The 7153-nt window shown below is 40.3% G+C and overlaps 1 protein-coding gene across 2 annotated transcripts in view; it reads right to left on the reverse strand.

Annotated features, from left to right (window-relative positions):
• The window catches only part of PIK3CB (phosphatidylinositol-4,5-bisphosphate 3-kinase catalytic subunit beta), a 167849-nt gene extending 161292 nt beyond the window's left edge, over positions 1 to 6557 (reverse strand). Inside the window, exon 1 of one of the 2 annotated variants that reach the window (XM_074301652.1) lies at positions 6379 to 6557. The gene's annotated coding sequence lies outside the window, so the exon portion shown is untranslated. The remainder of the gene's footprint in view (positions 1 to 6378) is intronic. The other variant, XM_074301651.1, reaches the window with a different exon arrangement.
• Between the last annotated feature and the right edge of the window lie 596 nt (positions 6558 to 7153).

Raw genomic sequence — 7153 nt, forward strand, 5'->3', positions numbered from 1 at the left:
GGTCCAAGGCAGTGTTCTCAGTGGTTCCACCTGAGTCTCACACAATCCCTCCACATTCTTGTCATCACTACCTCTTAAAAGTTAATTGTCTTTTATCCCAATATAGCTGTCAGAGCTAGCTGTCAATTAATCTTTGCTAAGGTGTTAAATAATGACTATAATTTTAGGTCAAGGGTTTAAACCATGAGTTACAGGTTCCAATGAGTAGAATGAGGCATTTAATTGAATCTCCCTCCAAAAAAAGAGAAAAATGCAGAACACTGAATTTATAATTTTATTGTCCCTGCTATTTGCTTTTTTTCTTGAGGCAAGTGGGAAAAAGAGAAAACAAGAAAGTTCTTAGTAAATTAGGCAAAAAGTAACTGCTAAACTTTTACTTTCCTCTTATTTTAACCCTCTAAAACCACCGATTCTGCTTCCAAGCTTTACTCTCAGAAGAACCTAGCATTCCAGAAAGTAATTCCTAAGAAGGGACTAGCTTTCCTCACCCAAATGCCATAAACACTGGACCAAAGCAACAAGATACCCTGAGACAGATGTAAGAGGTAATGTGCCAGGTAAAGCAGACCACCATTTCTCCTCAGATCCTGATGCACAGGACCCTGAGTCTAAGAATCTTGGGAACAGCAATGCTTGCAGCCAACTACTTTCCAATCATGATCCTGGGATTGTAGAGAGACAGCTTAACAACAGTTACTATAGAAAAGTTCTAGCTACACGATCCTTGGTGCTCTCAAACGGTTCAACATCAGAAATGAATGTCATTTGATCAATGGAAATGACAGGGACAGTAATATCTGCCACAGGATTTTTCCATATGAATTGAAGCTTAAACTTTCCATTTGTGTTGTCTCACCCACTAAAATGAGCTCATGAGAATTCTATTCAATCATAACTGATTCTCTGAGTCTATTTGGGATTTTCTGGGCAGATACTGGAATAGTTTGACATTTCTCTATCCAGCTCATCTTATAAATGAGAAGCTGAGGCAAATATAAGTAAATGATTTGTCCAGGGTCACACTACTACTAAGCGTCTAAGGCTGAATTTCACTCAGGTCTCCCTGACTCATCATTCTGCACTCTATGCACTGAGCCTCCTAACTATCCTTCCTTGAGATTAAGATCGTTTCCATTTGTAAACCTAACAGTTAGCACAGTGCTTTGCACATACTTCATTTTTAAGGAATCATAAATTGCCAGCAGCCTCACCTCTGAAAACTTGTGGCTGACTGACTCATCCACCACACCTCTCCAAATTCCTGTAAATTTATATACCCCAGCAAAATGTAGAGGGGCAAAATAGCACTAATCTTGAAAAAAGTTGTGAACTGAATCTGGTCTCTACACCTTACTAATGTGGAACCTAACAAAAATTAATTAACCTAAGCCTCAGTTATCATACATGTTTAAAAAAAAAAAAAAAAAGGGACAACAACCCTAGGTGTCATAATAAAATGTATGATGATGGTGATGATGATAATGATAAAATGATAAAAATGATAAGACAAAAGTGTATAACTTTTATATATTTTGTTTGGTATATTGTAATATTTGGAAGAAGCAAGGTTAATTTTAACATGAAAACCCCCTAAGCTAATAGAAGGTTAGACTAATATCTACTCCACACATTCCCAGACATACAGCATTCTATTGTGCTTTGCTTTATTCACAGATTTTCACAAAATGGTTTGTGGAATCTCTGCCTCAAGCAAGTCTCTCAGTGCCATTTTTCTAATAGCATGTGCTCATATTATATTTCTGTCAAATTTTAGTTATTCTCACAATATTTCTAACTTTTTCATTATTATGATATCTGTTCTGGTGATCTGTAATCAGTAATCTTTAATGTGACCATTGTAATTGAGAGTGGAGGGAGGTACCAAAAATCAACTGACTCTTCCCCATCTTGCTCCCTCTTCTTAGGCCTCCTTATTTTCTGAGACACAACATTATTAAATTAGGCCAATTATTAACATTACAATGGTTTCTAAATGTTCGAGGACAAGGAAAAGTCAACTGAGGCAGCAAACTTTATTGTTGTCTTATTTTTAAGAAAGTGCCATAACCATTCCAATCTTCAGCAACCACCAGTTTCATCAGTTAATAACCAAAGACACCAAGGCAAAAGGGTCTTTCAGTAAAAAGATTTTAACCCATTGAAAGTTCAGATTATGGTTAGCTTTAAAAAAAAAATAGTGTTTTTTAACTTGACATAATACTAATACACACCTAATAGAATATGTTATAATGAAAACATTATATGCACTGGAAAACCAAAATTCCATGTGACTTGCTTTACTGAGATATTCACTTAGTTTGGTGGTCTGGAATTAAACTTGGAATTAAACTATCTCTTAGGTGTTGTTTTGTTTTGTTTTGTTTTTGCTAAGGCAATTGGGGTTAAGTGACTTGCCCAGGGTCACACACCCGGGAAGTATTAAGTGTCTGAGGCCCGACTTGAACTCAGGTCCTCCTGACTTCAGAACTGGTGCTCTATCCACTGCGCCACCTGGCTGCCCCAAGTTTATCATCTCAAATTTTCCTCTGACTATAGTTAAAATTTTATCATATAATTCAACTAATTAGATATACTAAAACTAAGTGAACCGACGGGGAAATAAATGGGTACTGCCAGGAATCTAGGAAAAGGATGGGAACATGGTCTTTGATAATCTTAATCTTGGGTGGTAGTAATGGTGAAGGGAGAAAATGAAGTCTGATGAATAAGCAGCATTTCCTTATCTAGGAGCCTAGACTATTCCAATAGCCTTCTAGTTGGTCTTCTGGCCTCAGATTCTCCCCACTCTTCTCAGTTGCCAAAATTACAGGTCTAACTATTTCTAGCATTAGCTCTCTCTTCATCTCTGCCTCCTTCAAGACTCAACCAAAATCTCACCTTTTAAAAGAAGACTTTCCTTAGCCCCTTTTATGCTAATGCCTTCCCACAGAGATTATCTCCAGTTTGTCAGGTAAGTGTATATATGTACATATGTATGAACGTACCCACAAATATAATATGTACATAGTGGTTTGCATGCTGTCTCCCACATTAGAATTTTAGCTCTTTGAGGTCAGGGGCTATTTGCTTTTCTTTTTCTCCCCAGGGCTCAGCAGAGTGCTAAACTAATAGGAAACACTTAATAAAATTCATGATGACTTGTTTGTTGACTTAGAAGTTTTCCTTAGGGATCTAACATAAGTCTAGACTGATAATCAACAAACTTTTATTAAACTCCTACTATAAGTTATGTGCTATTCAAAGTAAGACAAAAATCTTTAAAACAAAATTATACTGAAGGCTTTTGCAGTAAGATTAAAGCAAAGAGCATATAATCTAACAGAGGTAAGAAAGTATGTATAAACTTATTAATACAAAAGAGGCACAAAAGAAATAAAAGAATTGGGGGAAGGGGCGCATTAATAGGATGGAGAGGGAACAGGAATCATAATTCTACAGAAGAGAAATGAGAAGCCATCTATTCAAACCCCTTTCTATTATTAGTGAGGAAACTGAGGTCCAGGAAGTTAATTTCTCCAAGGTCATTCAGGTAACAAGTATAAAATGCAGAATTTGAAATTAAAATTATCCAATATGAACATCAGTACTCTTTCTATTGTAATACAAGTCAGCTAAAAAAGCAACAACTTAAGTTTTAAAAATATCCCTTAGTTAATTTAATTCCTTTTCACCAAGGTCCGGCTACTATTTCCTGGTCACAAACATAACCTATTTTCTTCCCAGGCTCTTATCCTATCCAATCCTCAAATCACTGTTCCTAATCATCCACAACTTTCCCCTATGCCTCTTTCTCCTTAGCCTAAATCTTAACCTAGCTTAGTTAGTTAAATGAGGAGGCTTTAAGACTAACAAGCTCAAGGATTCTTGTCCTATAATGAATATCTAAGGCCAAAAAAACCAAGAAACATTAAAAAAAAAAAAATTCTTTATACACAATAACAAAGATCTCAGTTCCACTTTCAGTAGTTAGCGTAATCAATTGAGAACAATTGGCCAAAACATAATATCTAAATTAGATAATTTGAGATCTTGATACCAAATTAAAATATTTACACAATTACTTTCCAAACTCAAAGGTTTTGTTGTGTAATAAAAACAAATAAACATACTATCTTTTCAGAGAATCCTATACACTCAAGTAAAAAAAGCAATTTAACTTTTTTAAGCCTCCAGATCCAACTCTAGCCAAATTAAATTTTTTACTCTACATGGCAATATAAGGTAAAGCTTGTTTAAAGCTTAATGATGATGCATATGCTAGAATAACCAGCAAATTCTTTAGCACTAAGACACCATTCAGGTAAAAGTTTGGCAGAATACATTTTTAAAACTCATGCTCTTCTCACCATATGCTTTTCATTCATTAGCATTTTTAAAGTCTGAGCATATGCATCATCTTTAAGTGCACAACATAAGCAATCTGGAGTACATACAGAGAATGGATAAAGTTGATCTAAAATAAAATGCTGGGTCTAAAAGAAACCTCCAAAATAATTTACTCCACCAACCCATTTTAGATGGGTTAAATGATAGAACAGGAAGGAAAGTGGCAAAGGTAACACTAAAATCTAAGTCTCCTAAATAGCCAACCTCAAATAGCTTTCAACATAAGATTTGCATAGAAAGTTGTTAACATTTAAGACTAATCAACATAAAATGTAGCTGAAGAAGAACACAATCTAATCTTTCTATAATTTAACAAGAGATTGGGTCAGAAGAAGTGAAGTGTTTTGACCATCATCACAAAGTTGTGGGTGGCAGAAGCAGGATTTAAAGCAGTCTTCCTAAACTTTGAAGTCCAACATTGTATCCACTACACTAAAACTGCCTTTCATAATGAAATTAAATTAGAATTTCCAAACTAATTTTAAATGGCTGTCAAAGTTCTATCTTTAAGAACTAAAGTGATTTTTTAAAAAGCTATTAAAAAAATAAGTGAATCATAAAAGATCTCTAATTTTTCCTCATTTGACTTGAATGCTACATTTTATTATTGGGAAGCATTTCTAAATAATGGTATGGTGCTTCTAAAAAGTACTAACCCTAATTATGACTTCATTGTAAACCTTGCCCATAATTATTTACAAAACCACTTGTAACTTACTTCAAATGTAGCAATCTAGAGGAGGCCTGTTTCCATATTCTTGCACATTTGTACGATGTAGCAAGTGACAATAAATAATTGTCACTAGGCTTCGTAAAATAATTTTACTTCATAAAACGGAAACATTTCAAATTTTGTGACCAAGAATAATCTTAAAATTATTGAACTTAACTTTTTAACCTTCCCCAAGTTTTTCAAAGAAAGGAACATTCTCTTCTGGGCCACTATAAATATCAGACAAACCACATTCAACTGTAGCTCTTTAGCAACTCATTCAAGTGTTGCAACTAGAAAACACCTCAGAATCAATTGCCTCTAACAGCCCGTCTGCAGTCGTCCATTAGCAGTAGATACTAAATGCTCGGTCCCCTCAGCATCTCACAGACTTAAATGTAACACAAAGATAAAAGGCAACCTAACCTAATCATGGGAAATTGTCAAGATAGAGATTTACTGTAAATATCTTCTCTGTTTTCGTTTTCTTCCCCACCCCCAACACTCCGTCTTTCCCTTTTTTACTAGTTCGGACCAGCTGCTTTCTACTGTCCCACAGAAAGGAATCAAAACATCTGGCAGGAGCTCCCGGGAGTTTCCTCTCCACCTTTCAGGAAATTGACCCGAGACTAAGAGCCCAGGATCGCTCCCAGCCCCCAGCACCTAGTGTAGCCACCAAGCGTTTCGGACACTCTTCCGCACCCGCTCCGGAGCTCCCCGAGAAGTCGCAAACGGTGACGTCCCTCCCAAACATTCCGACAAAAGCCATCAATATCGCGACATGTTACTTACACTTACACACACACACACACACACACACACACACACACACACACACACACCCCACACACACATACACTCCTCCTCCCCTGCAGTCGCAGGCGCTCTGGGGAATGAGTACTGTCTCACCAGCCCCCCCTCGCTGGGAGCCGCCGCAGGTTGGGGATGGTGGGGACGCAGGGTCAGAGATACGGAGCCGGAGCTGCGCCGGCTAGCAGCGCGGCAGGTTGCGCCACATCGAGCCGCAAAGTCCCGGCCTGGGAGGGACCCGGGGGGAGCCCCGCTCTCAGGGCCTCGGCTCTGCTCCTGGCCGGCCCCCCAACGCACCTAGCACCCCTACACAACACCTCACAATCTCCACACACTCACACACACACAAATACAAGACGCCGACGCCGACGCCGGGGGAGACCGCGCAGCCACGGCCGCATCCGGGTTCTCCCCCCTCCTCCCCTATCGGGACCCGCCTGGGCACTCACCTGCCCCGCGCTCTCAGTAGCAGCAGCCGTCGCGGCCCCCGAGCTCTCGTGCCCCCATCCCGTCCTGGGCCAGAGCAGCCCCCCAGCGCCAGGAGCAGCCGCGCGCTACGCCAGCCGCCCGGCAACTGCCATTTCCAACGCCGCCGCCGCGGCACCCCCAGACGCGCGCGCGCGCCCCCGCGCCGGCCGCCGTGCATGTGCCCGCGCTTACTTCCCCTTAGCCCCGCCCGCCCGCGGCCTGGCAGCTTCCCCACACCCTGCCTTCCTCCTCTCCGCTCCCGGAGCGGAGGGAGGGAGCGCTGTCTCTAGCTCGCGGTAGCCAAACTAGGGCTGCGAGGAAAATGCATAAATGACTTTCTTTGATGTGTACTAGATTGGGGGGGGGAACGGGGAGGGAGGGGAAAGGAAGAGGGAAAGGAAGGAGGTTAAATGTAAAGCATCCCTCCCTACTAGCTATCTCCTCCTGTCTGTGTCTGTCTGTCTCTTGTCACTGTATGTGTGTCTGTCTGCCTGTCTCTGTATGTGTTTGTGTGTCTCTGTCTCTGTATGTGTGTCTATCTCTGTCACTGTTGTGTGTCTGTATGTGTGTCTGTTTCTGTGTCTGTCTGTCTGTCACTGTATGTGTGTGTGTCTCTATGTCTGTCTCTGTGTCTGGAATGCCTCTTGTCTCTTTGTGTGTATGTCTGTGTGTGTCTCTGTGTCTGCCTGTCTCTGTATGTGTTTGTGTGTCTCTGTCTCTGTATGTGTGTCTATATGTGTGTCTGTCTCTGTGTCT

This window comes from Sminthopsis crassicaudata, chromosome 3 (genome assembly GCF_048593235.1).
Source record: "Sminthopsis crassicaudata isolate SCR6 chromosome 3, ASM4859323v1, whole genome shotgun sequence".
NCBI lineage: Eukaryota > Metazoa > Chordata > Mammalia > Dasyuromorphia > Dasyuridae > Sminthopsis > Sminthopsis crassicaudata.